The following is a 20,857-nucleotide window of genomic DNA, read 5'->3' on the forward strand; positions in this document are numbered from 1 at the left end:
GACAACCCTGCAGACATGATATCTCGCGGAATACATGTATCCGCCCGGAAATTGGAAAATTGTGATCTTTGGTGGAATGGACCCCCCTGGTTGAGTCAAGGTGACTGGCCAATCTCTGATTTATATGACAGTACTGTTCATCATATATCAACAGCCGACACTTCTGAAGGCGAACTTGAACACACCCCTCAGTCTGACACTCCTACCGAAACAGGAATCCAGCACATGGTCGATGCGATACGATACAGCTCTCAAAACAAATTACTCCGAGTAACTGCACTGGTATTAAGATTTATATCTAATACAAGACACAGAAACCAAACACTGAAAAATGGATACCTCACAGCTGAAGAAATTCAACGCGCTGAACACGTGTGGATTAAGGATATACAACAAGCCGCGTTTTATGAACCCATTAAATCTCTACAACATCAACAGACAAAAAGTGGCTGGCTTGTGAAACAACTTAAACTCTTCATAGACGAACGTGGTTTACTTCACTGTGGTGGGAGGCTACATAATGCTCCCTTACGTACGGACACAAAATTTCCTATACTTCTGCCTAATAATCACAGGTATACCGATCTTCTGATTCTAAACGCCCATGCAAGTGTACTTCATGCCAGAGTACAATCAACGGTGACTCATATCCGTCAGCGATATTGGATCGCGAAAATACGCCGAGTCGTAGGTAGACTTCTACACAGCTGCGTTACCTGCCGTAAAGTAAGCGGGAAGCCCTACCAGACACCACTACAAGCACCGCTTCAATCGTGTAGAGTGAATATAACTCCGCCCTTTACCGTGACTGGGGTAGACTTCACTGGTGCTCTACACGTGAAATCTCCTGAGACAGCTAAAAAAACGAAATCATACGTATGCTTATTCACATGTGCAGTGACGAGAGCCGTACATTTAGAACTTATGCCCAATCTATCAACACAAAGTTTTCTTCTCGCGTTTTGCCGTTTTGTCGCCAGACGCTCGTTGCCAGGAAAACTAATATCGGACAATGCTTCTACAGCCGCTAATGAACTGAATCAATTATTCGACTCTCCGGACGTGAAACAATATCTAGCTAACAAACGCATACACTGGCACTTCATTCCTAAACGTGCACCATGGTATGGAGGTTTCTGGGAACGCCTCATCGGAATGACAAAAAACGCGATCAAAAAGGTATTAGGGCGATCCTATGTCTCGTTTGAAGAATTACGAACTGTACTAACCGAAATTGAAACGACTCTAAATGACCGTCTAATCACTTATGTTTCCAGTGATATCGACGATGCTACGCTATTAACTCCATCTCATTTATTACATGGACGTCAAATGACAATATTACCTCACCCGGAAATAAGTGACGATGAACTCAACGACCCGACCTTCAGTAACCATGATGACGTAAACAAACGATGCGCACATCTCGCTAGGTTACTCGCGCATTTCTGGAAACGCTGGACAGCGGAGTATTTACCTGCACTACCCGAGAATCACAAGTTAACCGGCAAAACAGACAACATAATCAAGGTCGGAGACGTCGTCCTCGTCCACAATGATATTGACCATCGCATTAAATGGCCGATAGCAGTTGTCGAGGAACTCGTCTACGGAAGAGACAAACTCGTACGATCAGCGTTTATTAGAACAAACAATGGACGTACAAACAGACCTATCAACAAATTATATCCACTAGAAATGAATGCCGACGTCACAACTATGGATATACCTCGTGTAAATATAGACACAACGCATTTGGATTTACCTGCTGATCCTCGACCTTCGGGTAACACCATTGAACCACGCCCAAAACGGACTGCCGCTGTTGTTGCACGATACCGTATCTCGGACATGAACCAAGTCTAAATAAACTCTTCTACAATTCTTTGTAACAAACTGTTACATGACGTGTGAACACTATATTATTTGTATTTATAGGAACTCTTATTTATCATTGTTACTGAACTTTTAATTATCTCGTGACTTTCGATATTTGCATTACTATAACGTTCAATGCATTCATTTCCGATCAATTTACTGCATGTATTCTTTATATTTAGTATGCTTTGTTTTCCATGACTACGATGATTCATATATATCTACAATGATTATTCTCAACGCTTATGTACTTTAGTTTCATTTAATTCTACAATTTACTCGACAATTTTGATTTATTTGTCAAATAAATGATTGTTTCTAGCTCGATTTTCCGTTTATTTTCGAGGCCCGGGAGAATGTTGGAAATCAAAATCACCTAGCTTGGTGACAGTTTAGGATTCGGCCTTCAGCGACCTTTAACCTCTTACCCAATCATATGTCTCCCCTATGTGACCAATCCCATATGACCGGATGTAAAAAACAGCCAGTCATAGCGCATCCTTACTGACCAATGATAAGGGTGTAATAGATACCCTTCCCGCCAAAATTAAGAAATTTATATAAGTGTTGTCTTTGTAGTGTCTCAATAGTGTTTCAATAAATCTGTTCAACTGTCAATAGCTGGTGTCGTTTCTGTCATCATCCGAAGAAACCTACTCCACATGTATAAAGTACATGTATGTGCCAAATTTGAATGAAAACTGACAGAGCACGTCCAAGATATCGCATAAAAACACACAAGATGCCTGTATAATCTATGTACCAAATTTTAATGAAAACTGACAGAGCATGTCCAACATACTGCATAAAAAAACAAACGCAAGATGCCTGCCAGTCGACCATCTTTGATCCAATTGCGAAATAAATCAACATGTATAATCTATGTACCAAGTTTGAATGACAACTGACAAAGCATGTCCAAAATACAACATTTTCAAAAAACAAGATGGCTGCCAGTCAGCCATTTTGAATCGAATCACTAAACCACTGCGTGTGCATATGTCCCACAGAGGTACTGGACACATGCAAAGAATGAACGGAATCAGTCCAAGCCACAGTCAGCTGGCATTGGTGTCGCTGGGTGTATATGATAGAGAGAAGTTGTGCAACCAAATTTGCCGAGTTTGCAGTTTTTCGCCAATAAAAAAATAACTAAGGCAAAAACTCACGGTTTTTCAGCATTTTTGTAATAAAGACATTATTCTCTATCAATAATCCGCCCAGAACAGGAACATTTCTACTAATTCTTGTGTTTTTTCGAAAAACCTGCGATTAGGCTGCGAAAGTAGAACATTCCGGAGGGGGTGAAACGGAAGAGCCAAATTTAATGCGTACAAATAGAACGCGTATTTTAACCTCTATGTGGCCAACCAATGGCTGGACATGATACGTTTGCGGTCGTTGCCAAAGAGCCCCGCGTCTAACTGGTATTTCCATCTATTTGCTTAATGGTCTGAACTAAAATTGTCAAGTTCGAGAGTGTATTTTACGTACAGTGACGCGAACATTCAACAACGTGTTGAACACGAAGTCTATCTTGAGCTAGTGGCATTGTTAAATTTTATAGAGTACAGGAAATGTTTCATTAATTTTTATGCATATCAAAATCCTTTTTGAAACAAAACATGTTATATATTCACCAAAAACAACGTTGCCATGTTTCTAGGCGTACAGCGAATTGGAAACAAAAGAAATCGTTCGATCCAAACCACAGGCGCTCAAGTGACTTGCAGCCATGCCTGTGTTAGCTGTAACTTGAACTCTTTTGGTCTTCCTCAATTTCCTGATTAGTTCAATCAGAGTTTTAGTCTTGCCAGTTCCAGCTTGTCCCGTTAATAAAAAACTGTGTCCATGTATGGCCATGTCTAAACTGTTGTAGTTTATCCATTGTTATTTTTGACATTGTGATCGGCACTCAAAGCTCTACTCCACAACACTGACGAAAAGTTATTTTGAAAATTGTTGAATGCTAATAGCAAACCGTTCACAAATGACTAACTTCAAAATGGAACAAAGTTCAAAATATGAAATTTAGAAAAAAATAGAATGAACATGTGTTGCAGGTACACTGACTGGCCAACCGCAGCCTCGCTGCACATTAACCATAAGGAAGTTCTATCCACCCTGTTAGCAGCCAAACGTTGGGCACCATATTGGCAGAACCATTCTGTCCTTATTTATACAAATAAAACCAACTTCATGATGTTCTCATCTGCGCAAAAGAAATTATCAGACATAGGTACTCTTCTTTTGAATGACCATCTCATAAATGAAACCAACACCACAACATATCTTGGCTTAACTATTGACAATCACTTAACCTGGAAACCTCACATCAACAAAATTATGAAAAAATTACACCCCTGATTGGACTGATAGCTAAAGTACGCTATCTTCTCCCCAAATTTGTCCTAATTCTTCTATATAATTCCCTAATTTTACCGCACATATCATACTTTTCAAAGATAATCTCACACACAGTAAACCATTATTTCACTCACTAGGAATGTTGAATATATATGACCTATTCAAATACAAACTATGCATTTTCATCCATGACCTGCACCGCCATAGACTCCCTTGAATAACAGAAAATTACTTCACTTTACCTGATCATCAGCACTGCACCCGGTTTTCATCGCAATCCAGCTTCAAACTTCCCCCTAAGAATACTAACCTTGGCCAATTTTCAAAAGACTTCCAAGGCGCTAAACTCTGGAATAATTTGCCAGCACATGTAAAATGCATTGTTTGTTCGGTTTTAAAAAACACCTAAAAAAGTACTTGATCACACCCTATTCCATCCCTTCAATATAAACATTTTTTTGGTATTTTTCCGCGTATTTTCAACATTTACCTTTTAGTTTTTATTTATTTATTTATTTTCGGATAACAAGGTATGGTATGGCACTGGGTTTGATTGCTGGTGCCCTATACCATATAATTTCGCGATGTGCTTTCTGATATTAAATTATTTATTTAGTTATTTTATTATAAAGTTACTTATTCAGTTACTATTTATTTGTGTATATAATATTTATGTTATCATTTATTTATATATATATTTTTACCCTGGACGACCAAGGGCAAAACATTGTTATGCAAATTAGCTTTAGTTGAAAATTTGAGTTTTCTCGGCGATATCTACGTGAATTTGAACCAAAATGTTATCAGCAAGACTCAGAATACGACTGTGACAGCCACTGAAACACAATGAAAGGCAAATGAACACGTCAAGCCAAAAAGACTTTTAAAGTCTTGGAGTAAAATGGAGGGACATACTATTTTGTCTCTCGAGGGGAATGGAAATCAGTTGATTTGAGGGTGTCACAATAAGCAAGGAAGTAAATCGTTTTTATGCTATGAAAAAATGCAGAACTTGAACGTACTTTTTGGACTTTAGTACAACGTAATTTTTGTTTGATTACCTAATGTTTTTAGGTTCATTTGCTGCAAGTTACAGAGCACATACTTAAGCGGCCGTCCCTCAGGAAGTGAATGTTCATGGTGTATTTTACCTCCAACTGGACCGGAAGTGAGATTTTGTTAGTAATCTAAATATCCAAACATATTTTAGTATAAGGTAGTAAAAATAATGTGATTTCAGCCACTCTCCAAGGTACGGGTTGCTACAATATTGCAACATTGGTTTCATTGTCGACGACGCTAAAGCCGAACAAGTGCGACACTTGCTTAGCGGCTCTCCTTATACGATTTCCTTGAATCGTTTTCGAGGAGCAAACCAAACGACCCGCCCTTTTTAGGGCCACGACATATTTCAAAAAGATTTAATATATATTTTTATAGACTTGCTGACTGTTATGATTTTGAAAAAAATCAGTGGTGAACGCGCTGCCCTGAAGGCAGAAAGCTGTCACAGCTATTTATAATAAACAATTATATTTAAATAATTATTATAAGCATCACGACAGACAAGAAAGTCAACTGTTAATACAACCACAGTCAACGAATAGAAAATAGTTTTTTTGTGTGCCCGGATATGACCTCAACTTCTTTATTGTGTCAAAAGTGGGGGGTGGGCGTTTGCCCAGGCATGGGCTCTTACCCGAGTACGGTACTTGTTTTGGATATGGGTCGTAAAAAGTTAGATAAGCTAGATTAAGGTAGCGAGAAGGTTTTGTGACGTTTTTAAATAAAACATTCTCTATCTGTTGTCTCGTTCAGAACAGTAATTTAGGTTATATATATCAAAAGACTAAGTATAGAGGTGCAAGTTCCCACAAACTGGACAGACATTGTTTACATAATTATCACATGACATCAAAAATGGCGAACCTTGTAAAAATGACTAAGTACGAATGCTTAAGACGAAGTACTCATAAATACTTTCTTACGCGTGGAACTATTTTTTTGTTTTTCACAATGAGTTCTTTATATACTCTATAATTATGACAATAAACATATACTGTTGAAGTTTAGAGCTCCATGGAGTTGTCTTTATCGTCATATTTTAACATGAGTATTCAATCTGGAGTGGCCTATTCACTTCGCTCTTACGCGTAGGAATATGCAAATGTAATCTTTGTGCAGTCTTAGTCTTATAAAAACAACTGGTGTCCAGTTGAATGTTCAGTTACGGCATTTCGTCAAACTTTGTAGAAGCATACATGATTTGTTAATTTTCCCCGTAATTGTATCAGTATGGCCACTTTCACATATGAATGGGGAGACATCATCAAGGCAGTTGATGTTGAGAATCGATGATACGACAAATCCACGCAGACAGTAACACGGAAGTGACTTTTCCAAGGTGGTCGAAACGTTATGTGTTCCTCTCGCCTGATATAATAGTGCGCCAGAAAAGTCCTGTAACTGAGAGAAAGTAAAATACTTGTACTCTTTTCCGTTTATATTGTTCTAAGACTTATTTTAAACGATCACGAAAAATGTGTATGATTTTCGTACGATCGTGATATAGTAACACAAACTCGCACTCTACGTGATTTTCTAAACTGGCAGGTCAATCGATGTCTAAATGTAGTTCCAGACAGTACACATTTGTTTACACATTGTTATGTGGCATAAAATAACAATCTTTATGACTAATTAAATAAGACTAATGTCCTGGTCATAAACTGATAACCAAGTGGGGTACATTTTTTTGATGGGTTGTTCCCGTAATGAGAGTAATCTTGTTACACTGTTCGGGGGGGGGGGGTCAACAACCATCCCAAAATACCGTTTTCTGAGAATTTATTGGCCTTTGTTTTGGTGCCAGGCAGAAAATGCCAGAATAAATGTCGATGTGTACAGTGGAAGCTGTGTTGACTTGGATGTTGAGGCGATACAGCAACGATATCCGTGCATCATGCAACTCACTGATATTTAGACCAAAGCTATTCAAACTATACTTAGTGCACAGTCACTTGGTGGCTGAAAATTAATAAATACTAATTTAAAAAAAAATCTTCCGCTATACACATATAAATAACTTATTTATATGCGTATCGCAGAAGTTTTTTTTTTTTTAAATTGGTATTTATTAATTTTCAGCCCCCAAGTGACTGTGACTTGGTGCCGAGTCTGATGTGTTTTTAGTCGCACTGGAAATAGTAAATCCTTATGTTATTATGCTTACCGGCCTTGCAACCATTGAGCGTGGTAATAGTGGTGTCACCACTGTTGAGTATTATAGAAGAGTAGGTGTTATACCTCAAAGCTCATGATGTCACTGCAACATATATTGGCAGAAATGAAGCTGAAGACATCAGAAATGCAAAGCTCCAAGCGCTTTCTGGCAGTCATTGTAACAAAGCTTTCTATTGGTCGGTAAACTTTCTATCGCGCAACCATGTGACATACACGGTTATGAATAGAATTACTGCACGGTGTTGTAGAGGGAGGAATGTCCGAGCCGAACAACACCGTGCAGGCGGACGATGCATATGACAATGCCAAGCTGGTATCAACAGAGAATGCATTCACCACCACCATTCTCAGAAGTGCCCACACCTATGCCTTGGATGCCTGCTGTACCTAATTATCTTCCTGCCCGACCTTACTTTCCATGGGGTTAAACGATGAACAGATTCAAGCAGCAACTATAAATTGCTTCTTGGAATATTCATGGCTTAAATTCTAGTATAGATGATAGTGATTTCATTGAGTTTGTTAAAAAACATGATATAGTTTGTTTTTTAGAGCCCTGGTTAGATAGTAGTCAGTGAGTTAGTGTACCAGAGGGCTATTTGTACTTTAGATTAGATAGAAAAAAAAGTGTAAATGCTGGAAAATCCTCTGGTGATATAATTGTTATGTTCAAGTCTATATTAATTAAAGGCCTAACAAAAATTAAAAGTAAATGTAAAGAAGCCGTATGGGTGAAAATGGATAAAGATTTCTTTGGTTTAAACACAGTCCCTTAGGACTGTGGTTTAAACAAGAATCTCTTTTTATGTAGTCTATATGTCCCACAAGTTGGGTCAACCTATTATAAAAACATTGACATCTCAGGTGAAGATATGTTTGATATTATCACTGAAGATTCTCTGCATTTTGCAAATCAACGAAACATATTCATCTTGGAGACTTAAATTCTAGAACTGCAGGACAAGTTGATACTCTAGGAGATGAGAAAGGAACATCAGAGATTTAAGTTCCATACATTCTGCTGAATAGTGTTAAAAGACAATCAATGGATATCATGAGTAACAAATACGGTCAATATTTATGTAATCTTTGTCTTACTACAGACATGATAATTTCTAATGGTAGAGTTGTAGGTGATCTGAATGGAAAAGTGACATGTTATCAATATAATGGTGTCAGCCAGGTTGATTATTTGATTGTACAACAATTTTATTCTCAAGTTAAATATTTTAAAGTTAATAATTTAACCCATTTATCAGATCATTGTGCTTTGTCTTTAGCCATTAATGTTAATTATAATTATGATCAGAGTTCAGATATCTCAATGATCCCATACAAAAAATATATTTGGGATAGCTCATCAAAATCCAATTTTATGTCACAACTAAGTTCTGCTTAGAACTTTTTGGTGATAAATTTTGTGGAGAACAATGACATTCAGAACATGGTAAAATCCTTTAATAACATAATATTTTTGCAGCAGATAGGGCGCTAAAATCCATTACACCAAAGGCTAAATAAACAATACAGAATGGTTATTAAGCAAAAGAAAAATTCTTTTAAAGAAAAACTATTGAACAATTTAGTGAAATTAAAAGGCAATAATCCAGCATGTTTCTGGAATACAATTAATGAAATTAAAGAATTTAATAATTCCAATAAACAACAAACACCATCAGTCTCCTCAACAAAATGGATTAAACATTTCTCTGCCCTTTTCAATATAAATTCAGATGCTATTAATCACAATTCAACTACTGATCAAGAGGTAAAAGAAACAATTAAGAAGCATGATATTACTTCAATTATTAATCCTGATCCTGATAAGGACATCAGTGAGCAAGAAATAAATAGTGCTCTTAAGAAAATCAAAACTGGGAAATCACCAGGTCCTGATGCCATCATCAATGAGATGCTTAAGTTTTCAAACCCTTTATTAATAACTTGCTTGAAGAGACATTTGTTTCCAACTGAATGGAATACCAGCTACCTTGCTCCATTACATAAAAGTGGAAACATCACAGATGTCAACAATTATAGAGGCATTGTACTTTCAAACTCTATATCAAAAGTTCTGAATATTATAATTAATAACAGATTACAACTATTTTTGGATAATCAAAACTATATGAAAAATACACAACTTGGTTTTCGAAAACATCATCGTACCACAGATAGTATTTTCTTTTTAAAATCATTGATAAATAAATATGTCAACAAAGCAGGTAAATCTCATCTATATGCTTGCTTTGTAGATCTGCGCAAAGCTTTTTGTCTGGCGAGAAAGCATGCTATACAAATTACTAAAGGAGATCCATGTATTTAGTAACCAAATATGCTATCAAAACTGCTCATGGTTGCACCAATTTATTCTCATCATCTTGTGGAGTGAAACAAGGGTGCAATTTAAGTCCTCTTCTATTCAACATTTTTGTCAATGATCTTTCTGATAGTATCCTTTCTAATCCAGTTAGCTTAGAGAATAATTTATTTAACTGTTTATTATTTGCTGACAATATTGTGATAGTGTAAAATTCTAGTAATGGGCTTCAAAATAGTCTAAATAGTCTTAATAATTACTGTAACAAGTGGAAGTTACAAGTAAATACAAAAAAGACACAGGTCATTATATTTAATAAGCAGGAAAAATTTATTGACGTGATTTTTATTTAGGGAACAACCAAATACAAATTGTTAATTCATACAATTACCTTGGAATTGTCTTTCAAAGTAGTGGCAATTTCAAACTGACAATTGAAAATTTAGTGATGAAGACACAACGAGCAATAGGGGTCCTTAAACAAACACTTAATTTTCATAACCATTATTTTACTAGTGAGTAATGCTATACACTTGTTTAAGAGATCTGTTCTGCCTATATTAATGTATGGATCTGAAATCTGGGGAGCTTTCACATTCAAATTGCACAGAGCCAATGTTGAAATTACAAGCAAAAAATTCATTCAAAAATTATTTGATGACATTAAATTTTGTAAAACCATACAGGAGTTAAAAAAAATCAAGCAACATTGCGACAAGAGCTGAACTTGGAAGCTACCCCATTATCATTGATATTTGCAGACAGATGATTTGGTATCATGACAGAATTGTAACAGATGAATGTAATGTGTTAGTGCATTATGCCTACAACAATGAAAGCAAAAGTACAGGCAACACAAGGACAAATTTTGTACGTAAACTACAAGAAAATACTAAAACCAATGAGATTGGCCATGATGTTGACAGTTTTGAAAATAAATTAAAGCAAAAATTTATAAAAGATTTGTGGTCTCCAACCTTACATAAAAAAGAAAATAACAAGCTACATACATATAACAATTTCAAATCTGAATACTCTTTGGAACCATATTTGGAATATGTAAATAATGTCAAACACAGAGTTGCCATCACTAAATTCAGAATTTTCTGCACATAAACTACCAATAGAGAAATTAAGGTATTTACAAGTACCACCAGAGGAAAGGTTATGCATGCTATGTGATGATCTAGCTGTTGGCAATGAGATGCATGATTTCTTAGATTGCAGGAACCCAGAGATGGAATCTGCTAGGTGCAAATTTATGAGAGCAATCTCAATGCACAAAGAATTTCAAAGTTTGCCTAAGCAGATCATGTTTAAGAAACTGATGAGTTCAAAAGATAGTTTCATTGCCAGCAGTCTAGGAGTCTATATACATAAAATATTAGAAATTTATGCTAATTGTTAAACAACTTTTTAATTTTTACTTTATTATTGTTGTATTTGTGTGTTAGTATGTTGGTTTTTGGCCATAAGTTATGTAATTTCTTACAATATTTCGAGTCAAATAAAAAAAAAAATTCTAATATTCTGAGTGGTAGGGGAATGTATCGGCAACAGACTAACTATGCCGACCCTACTTTCGGTTACTTTTTTATTATCCAAGAAACATTCCGAGCGCCTGTGAACTCGAGTGGATGCTTCGTGATCGTCGTTCGAATCGCACGGTTTCGCAAGGTGCATCTACTCTGCCATGTGTCTAGTGCTGATGGATTGACGAAGTTGCTCTGTGATTGGCTCTACCAGGTAATTTCTACCCCTATAGTACATGCAGTGAAATGCAGCGAAATCTAGCTACCTTTCCTTTACCCCCGAACCGCAGAAGGAAGCTACAAGAAGCTAGATTTCAAACTGTTGGCGACATCCTTGAGGTCTCACGGATAGAACTCAGTAAGGAACTTGAAATCAGCAAAGAGGACACATTGTAAATTCTCCAATTGGTAAAAGGATCAAACATTACATTGTCGACTGCTCTTGAGAAACTGAAAGAAAAAAAACACTGCCGTGCATAATAACATTCTGTAAAGTATTAGACACTGTTCTTGGTGGAGGAGTTCTGTGGGGCTCCTGGAATATGTGTAAAACTCAGATTGGCATGCAATTGGTACCGTCAGTATTGGGAGGAGTTGCAGGAGAAGCTATATACATTGACACAGAGAGTAGTTTTATGCTACAACATGTTGTTGACACAGCACAAGCTACAAGTTAGTCACTGTATTTCTAGTATAGAAAACAATCCAAAGTTAAAAGAAGTTTTGAATGATTTCACAGTTGAGAATATTTTATCCAAGATTTACATCTATAGATGTAATGCTTATATTGAGCTTATAGCAATTATTAATCTATTACAAAGTTCTTAACTGAACATCCTCAGATTAAACTTATTGTTTTGGACAGTATAGCATTTCATTTTAAAAATAATTTTGATGATATGGTGCTAAGGACTAGATTATTGAACGGCCAGCATAAATTGGCTGTGGTGTTAACCAATCAGATGACGACAAAGATGAGGTCAGATGATAGAGGTCAAAGTCCTGTTGTGCCAGCTTTGGGAGACAGTTTGGGTCATGCTAGTACACTAAGGATTGTACAATTTTGGCAACACAGTCAGAGATATGCAAGGATGCACAAATCACCATCAAGAAAATTTCAGTATACGATAACAATGAGTGGTATTCGCAGTATAGGTAAGCAGAATAGCGCAAAAGAACATGAAAATGGTAAACCTTGGTAGCAGAGATTGCAATCCTCAAAAGAGAATGAGATCAGATGAATAAACGTAATTCAGTATTTTTAGCTTTGCTGTCGACTTTGTCAAGCGAAGCTTATCATATGAGTGATTGTCCGGCGTCGTCGTCCGTGTCAATGTTTTACTTTTTCGACTTCTTTTTGAAAACTTCAAGCCTGAATGCTTTGATACTTGGTGTATATGTACCTTGGGTAGACCTCTCTTAGGTTTGTTCATTTCATGTTGATATCTTCAATTCTCTAATTTTGGTGAATATTTTTGTCATTTTTGGTAAAAAGTGATATTTTCAACTTCTTGTTAAAAACCGCAAGTCCAATTGCTTAGATAGTACATATATAGGTACTACATGTGGACATCTCTCAGATTTGTTCATTTTGTGATGATATCTTCAATTCTCTAATTTTGGTGAATATTTTTGTAATTTTTGGTAAAAAGTGATATTTTCGACTTCTTGTTAAAAACCAATAGTTTAATTGCTTTGATATTATATATATAGATACTACATGTAGACCTTTCTCAGATTTGTTCATTTTGTGATGATATCTTCAATTCTCTAATTTTGGTGAATATTTTTGTCATTTTTGGTAAAAAGTGATATTTTCGACTTCTTGTTAAAAACCAAAGGTTCAATTGCTTTGATATTACATATATAGATACTACATGTAGACCTCTTTCTCAGATTTGTTCATTTCGTGATGATATCTTCAATTCTCTAATTTTGGTGAATATTTTTGTCATTTTTGGTAGAAAGTGATATTTTCGACTTCTTGTTAAAAACTGTAAGTCCGATTGCTTTGATATTACATATATAGGTACTACATGTGGACCTCTCTCAGATTTGTTCATTTTGTGATGATATCTTCAATTCTCTAATTTTGGTGAATATTTTTGTAATTTTTGGTATAAAGTGATATTTTCGACTTCTTGTTAAAAACCAAAAGTTCAATTGCTTTGATATTACATATATAGATACTACATGTAGACCTTTCTCAGATTTGTTCATTTCGTGATGATATCTTTAATTCTCTAATTTTGGTGAATATTTTTGTCATTTTTGGTAGAAAGTGATATTTTCGACTTCTTGTTAAAAACTGTAAGTCCGATTGCTTTGATACTATACATATTGTTGTCGCATACGACTTGTTTACCACTTCTGTGTGACTGAGAATGTTCTAGAACCGTACTGTGTCTGGGTGGAATTTTTAGAAGTTGGTTGAATAGGTAATAGGACACTGTAGAAAGCAATAGAAGGTAATGGAATATTCTAGAAATTTGTAGTAAGTTCCAGACTCATTATGTATGCTGATGTAATGGTCTATTTATAGACAGTGTGGGTATATATAGGGGAGTTGTTCAGCACTGAGATCAGATCGGAGATCTCGTTGAATTGTATTGGAGTTTAAGTATCTAGTTATTGGAGTAGTGGAGTTTTACCGCGTTATTGTACTTGATGTTTGCAGAGTATAATAATACCAGTACCAGTTGAAACCTCATCTGTTGGTTCCGTGTTCGTATTTTATCATCGCCGCCAGGGAAGTCCTTTTGTTACTGTTGCCATTTTGGTATTTGAACCATCACACCTGTACTATACCAATTACGGTAATATTACGGTGCGTGTGACATCTGGGGTGCTCGTCCGGGAGCAGTGAAGACATATAGATGACAACATGGCCAGCGAGATAAAAGATATGTCGAAACAAGAGTTGATGGAATGGGCGGATGAACTGGGAATGACTGGAGAAGACAAAAGGAAATTTATTTTTGAGCAATTGAGTTCTCAGCGGGCTGACAGACAAACAGCGAGAAAAAGAAAGGGAGATTGAGGAAAGAAAGGAAAAGTTACGGCTGGAAGCGGAAGCAGGCGAAAGAGAAAAATTGCGAATGGAAGCAGAACAGCGAGAAAAGGAAAGGGAAGCAGAGGTAAGGAAAATGGAGATTGAGGAAAGAAAGGAAAAGTTACGACTGGAAGCGAAAGCAGAACAGCGAGAAAAGGAAAGGGAGATTGAGGAAGAAAGGGAAAAGTTACGATTGGAAGCGGAAGAAAAGAAAAGAGAATTTGAGTTGAGAAAATTAGAGCTGCAAGCAGCAATGCCGGGGTTTCAACAGGCTGATTTTGGTGGTCAACGAAATGTGGTCAGTGATGTACAGTCACCAAAGTTGCCTGCATTTGTTGATGGTAAGGACGAACTTGATAGTTATTTATTGCGGTTTGAGAGGTTTGCAACCAATGCGAGTTGGCATAGAGATGGATGGGCCACAAAATTGAGTGCGCTGTTGACTGGTAGAGCACTGGAAGTATATTCCAGGATGTCCGACACTGATGCAGTTGACTATGATCGTGTGAAGGTGGCATTGTTGACAAGATACGATTTCACAGAGGATGGGTACAGGAAGCGATTCCGTGAAATTAAACCTGAAAGTTCTGAGAGTCCTGACCAGTTAATTGTGCGGCTTAAGAATTATTTTGCTAAATGGTTTGAGTTGTCAGGCACTGCAGCAACATATGATGGTGTTACCGACTTGATGGTGAAGGAGCAGTTTATTGGTGCCTGTACAAGAGATCTTGCAGTTTACCGGTATTTTAAAGAAAGAGCACCCAAAGATTTAGATGAGTTGGCAGTAATAGCAAAGCAGTACCTAGTGGCACATGGTCGACAGTTATCCACAAAGGACCAGGTGAGGCGTAACGATAATAAGACTGCCATTAGAAATACTGATGTGGGACAGGGTAGTAGTATCCGGTGTTATGTATGTCAGGGTGTTGGTCATCGAGCAGTACAATGTCCATCCCGCGTTACTGATGTCAACCATGACAAAGGTGGACAGTGCCTTCAGTGTGGTGCTATAGGACATGTGGCTAAGTTCTACCGTAGTGGACAACACAGGGGTCAAGAAAGAAAGAGTGTCAAACCCAGCACTACTACTGGTGCAGCTGCAGTGGTTAAAGAGGAGTCTAATATCAGTGCTAGCTGTGCTGTTCAAATTAACGGTGACGTGCCTAAAATGGTTGAGAAGGACCATTTGTTGTTAGCATCGGGGGAGCAGTTAAAGGTTGTGAATGGTGCATGTATGGAACGGAGTGGTGTTGTGGAGGACAGGACTTTGCCTGTGGGTCAAGGGAAGGTTGGTGACACAGTTGTGACCATGTTGAGAGACACTGGGTGTAATGGCATTATAGTCAAGAAGAGCTTGGTACCAGATAACCAGTATACAAAAAAGATGGGACATATATTGATGGTTTATCGTACTGTAAGAAGGGTTCCAGTCGCCATGGTGGAAATTGATACGCCATATTTGAGAGGCACGGTTGAAGCATTATGTGTGTAGGACCCAATCTATGAGTTAATTGTTGGGAATGTGCCCGGAGCAAGACCACCAGATGACCCGGATCCAGTGTGGAATGCGAGTGGAGCATTAACAACCAGAGCGCAAGCGAAGAAATCTGGTAAGGTGAAGCCGCTCAAAGTGTGTGATGTAAAGACTGGAGCACATGTAACAAAAGACAATTTAATCGAGATGCAGCAAGCAGACACATCGTTGAAGAAATATTATAATAAGAGAGAACCAGAAGTGAGAGGGCACCATACAACCGAGTTCCAGGTATATGGAGGCTTGCTATATCGTGTGTATCAGCATCGTTCAGTTCCAGGAGGCAAGACGGGACGTCAAGTGGTTGTGCCGAAACTGTTGAGGACTCGTGTTATGGAGATTGCCCATGATTCAATATTTGGTGGACACATGGGGATAAAGAAAACAGAAGACCGGATTGTGACTAGCTTTTATTGGCCTGGGCTACATCAAGATGTTACCAGTTTTTGTAGGTCGTGTGATGTGTGCCAGAAGACTGTTTCAAAGGGATCCGTTGTGAAGGCCCCATTAGGTAAGATGCCTTTAATTGATATGCCATTCAAGCGTGTGGCTATAGATTTGGTTGGACCAATTACACCAGCCAGTGACAGGGGTCATCGATACATCTTAACTACAGTACTCATTCCGCCCAACCTCCCGCTTTTATCGCTTTTTTTCCCGACCGCTTATGGCTTAATTTCCGACCGCTCGCTGCTTTCCGACCGGAAACCGACCGCTTTTTTTCCGCTGGCTCGCGTTCGCTTTTGTTCGCTCGCTCGCTCGCTTTTGTTCGCTCGCTCACTCCTGCTATGGCTGGCTTCAGAAACATCGTCCGCTTGCCAGCCGACCGCTGGAGTAACAATGATCGTACATTGTATGTCTAAACTTAAGTTTGTATTCGTAATAAATTTAGGTTTTAATGACGATTCAAAACACAACGCCTATTGCTTCTCTGTTTTGGAACAAAGACGCCTTCAAATCACTTGACACATTGTAACGTTTGCTATGCAAGTCGAACTGTGACCTGTATTTACATATTTACGTCCTTGTGTGTGTAGTTCAAGCAGCTATATAACTGGTCAATCGCGATATGTATTGAGTACTAGTATTTGTGTGTTGTGTGTGTGTTTCTGTGTGCGATTTTGACTAAATTTATTCCGAACGGCGCTCAAAATAATTTGACACTTTGTTATTTTCGAACGCAACTCACACTATGACCCTTACTCAATTTGCATAAGTAATACGAATGCTGTAGTTCAGAAAATCTATTGGTTAACTTTTGCTCGTGTCTGGGTGCGCAAAACAAAACTGCACATATAATTATCGCATAGCTGAATTTCTACAAATCAATTGGACTTAAACTACTAGTATAATGACTGTGACGATTAATCGCTTGTCTGAGTACATGCGGCGACGAATTATTGGATTGGCAGCAGCCGGACGAAAAATGAAAGAGATCTCGGAACAGTTAATTTGTTGAGGAAAACAAAACAAACGCAGCCAGTGATACATTTTGAAAACAAAAATACAAAATAAACGCAATCAGAGGCGCCGACCACGCGCGTTGGAAATAAATAAAACGTGTTGTGACAGTCTCACCAAACTCTTTCACTCGCGATAATTATGTTATTTCCCAAAGCACTTATATTTAATACATTGACGAAAAACACCGCAAGAAAAAATGTAAAACAGGCTTGTAATTACTAGTAACTCTACTCGAACGCATTGTTGATCACTGTAAAAGTGGATAAATTCGAACCGTCATCAAATTCAAAATTCAAGCGATCTCGTTGAATGTCAAAAATAAACTCGATGTTTAGAAAGACAAAAACAACACCATATTAGAGTGCAAAAAAAGTTAGCAGCAAAGAACGAGAAGTGCATGTGGGAAAGCGATGAGTGAACTCGAGGAAAATTATGCTGATGTGAGAACAAGCCATATACCCGCGGAGTACTCACTAAAACATCGAGAAAATGTGCCATTTCAAAGGGCACCCTTACAAATAATGTCTGCGATTGTGTGAACATGATAACGTGCAAACAAGGAACAGAACTCGTGGTCCACAAGGAAACTTAGCGATGACGCAGTTAGATGTATACGGCTGTTGAAAACAGGGACTCCTTCGATCTCATATAAGCAGGTTCACGTGGATGTATCATTTTCAACTATTACCAACAACGCTATGATAACAAAGACATTGTGAAATTCTTTTGTTTTTATGTAGAAAAATACAGTAATTTTACCAAGTAAAATCATATTTATTAAAATTGTTGTTCATACACGAGTTGTCGAACACACTACATAGTTTGTAATTTCATCTAGCTCCTTTCAGTCACGATTCAAGACAAATAAAAGGCACAAATATAGATAATATAGCAATTTTTTTTTTCTGTAATATTCGTGTGTAATCAGTAATTATGAAAAAAAAATTATGGGTACATATGAAATAGATTTCGTTATGAATTATTCTTAATATCAATTTCTAAATTATTTTGTCAAAATCAGTTTTTTTTCCAGGTTTTTTCCCCCAAAACGAAAGAATTTCATAATGTCGGAAACGAGAAGTTTTTTTCTTGTTATTATTTATTGGGAACGGAAAGTCTTTATCGTAGTGCTTCGCCTCGGTTGACAATGAGCTCTTCGGGTCGCTAAAACTGTATGTCCACCTCTGTTGGGGGTGAACATTTGTATTATTATACTGAATAAATCTTAGAACAGAAATGGTGGCACTCAATTATGGCAATCTTCCAGCTCATCGTTAGAAAGATTTTCGGAGGCAAATTTAATCTTGAAGGATTGCAGGAAATTGACCCTTACCGATTCATATTTATGAATTAATCGGGATTCAGGTATCATAGTGTTTGTAACAGGAAAAAAAAAAACGCTTTCGCGTGGGATTTTTCATGCAAACATTGTGAATGGTTCCCCGACACTGATTCCTTTTTAACTTTCAATTTTTCTAAGGCGCGGCAAACCCTGCTCATGACCGGAGACGTCGTCGAGATGCAGGTGCGATTCCTCTTAGCAACGCGTTCTATTTATTTCCAAAGCGTGTGGTCGGCGCCTTTGATTGCGTTTATTTTGTTCTTTTATTCGCGTAATCTATCACTGGCAGCGTTTGTTTTGTCGCGTCTCACAACTTAATGTCCAAGCTGACTTTGTTTTGGCTGTAAGTGAACTACGTACAGCTCATGAAAGTATTTCGCCCAGAGTTCGCAAAAAACGGAATACCCTGCAAAATTTGAATCCTTTATTTTATAACGAGACATTGGGCGCAAACATAAAAACCATAATTGTAACTCAACAGGTTTATGTAACGTGTTAGTCCGCTTGCCAGTCGCCTAGTTATAAAACGCGATCTCCAGGGATGTCGGCTTCGACAACTTCGAACAAGTAAGATGGGCGCTGGTCGACATTACATTTGCAAGTATTGTATTTGTTTGACAAATTGTACACTACGGTCATTCTATAACAATCGATCAGTCGTTTTTACCTTGCCCGCACCATCAAAGATGGAAGGGAAAGGTATATTAAGGGAAAGATTTTGTCCGGCGTTGTCGTCGTCGTCGTCGTTGTCGTCGTTAATAATTGTTATTGTGTGCATGATAACTTTACTAATTCTATTCCAAACTTCATCAAACTTGGTCACCTTGTTCATCAGTATAAAGTCTTCCCTGAGTTTGAACAACAGATGTCCTGTATGAAAATATCATGCAAAAATTGAGAAAAACTGATAAAATATTTCGACTGTTTCTACTTGACTGATCACTGGTGATACACATCAAAGGTCACTGATCTCAGTGGAAATATGCATTGTTGTATGTGTTCAATGAAGCAAATGATTTATCTTGTAATAATATCCTTGGTAATGTATCTCAGAATCCCTTACTGGGTTTCAAAACCAACTCATGGAGAGATTGCACAGTCTGATACACATTTGCAAACCTACCAATAAATCTTTACAGAAAACAAGATGTCAGAAAATCAATATAAGCACTGCTATGAACTGGGTGCCAAACTTTGAAGCTAATAGAAAATCTGTTTAGTTCAAAGTTATCAAATCAAAAACAATACATAAAAAATACATAAAAAGCAAAACATTTCATCCACATTTTAAAAAGAAAATTGTTCTAAAATATATGTATTCTGTATTTGACAAACAGTTCATTCGACAAATGAAAACTCACAGGAATATGTTTCAGCTATTAGAACAGAATGATAGAGTTTTTATAATACTAGTTTAAAAACTCACTTCAAACAAAGATTGCAGTGTTTGAAGATGTAGGTTCTCAGGAGGCAACAGTACTGTTGACTTCTCCCTCCACTGGACACCAACTAACTATTTAAAGCAGAGCTTGCAACATGATAGCTATTCATAAAGGGTGTTTTTTTTTACTTTTCATATAATACAGTAGTCACACAATGAGGCAGTTCATATTTGTCTCAGTGAATCATTAATTTTTGACAGACACCTGTACAAAATACTTGGACAAAAGCCAGCTAAGATTTTCTGTTATCTTGCATGTTTTATGAATCTATTCACGTCTAAATGCAGCACTTTTTTTTTGCATTTGTTTTTATACTAAAATATCTGAATTACTTTGAATAAAGCTGGAAGTTATGTCCCTTAAAATAATTAAACAAATAAGGCACCAAATGTTTTTGTAAGATATTTACATCTTTAAAGGACATTCGGTAGACTGATTCCCCACTGTTAGTTCAACCCCAAAACTTTTTTGTATTCAAAATTAATTATGACAATGTATATTTATATTGAAACAAACTATGTTAAAGGGAATTATATTATATAACAAAGGGCAAGGTCACCAGAGTTCAATTATGTTTTTCACAGTCTTACTATTCCTGCAGATATTCTTCAATTGTTATAGGTGCCACGGATTTTAACATAACTACAACTTGACCCATGTTAAACTCAAACCATGCGTGCATG

The 20,857-nt window shown here is 37.1% G+C and overlaps 1 protein-coding gene and 1 pseudogene across 1 annotated transcript in view; both read left to right on the forward strand.

Moving 5' to 3' along the window:
- LOC100378603 (uncharacterized) overlaps positions 1–20,857 on the forward strand; it is an 88,321-nt gene that overhangs the window by 5,029 nt on the left and 62,435 nt on the right. The gene's annotated exons all lie outside the window — the stretch shown is intronic.
- On the forward strand, positions 11,587–12,568 carry LOC144349476 (DNA repair protein RAD51 homolog 3 pseudogene; annotated as a pseudogene).

Source organism: Saccoglossus kowalevskii, chromosome 6 (assembly GCF_978046115.1).
Source record: "Saccoglossus kowalevskii chromosome 6, keSacKowa6.1, whole genome shotgun sequence".
In the NCBI taxonomy this organism is placed as follows: Eukaryota; Metazoa; Hemichordata; class Enteropneusta; family Harrimaniidae; genus Saccoglossus; species Saccoglossus kowalevskii.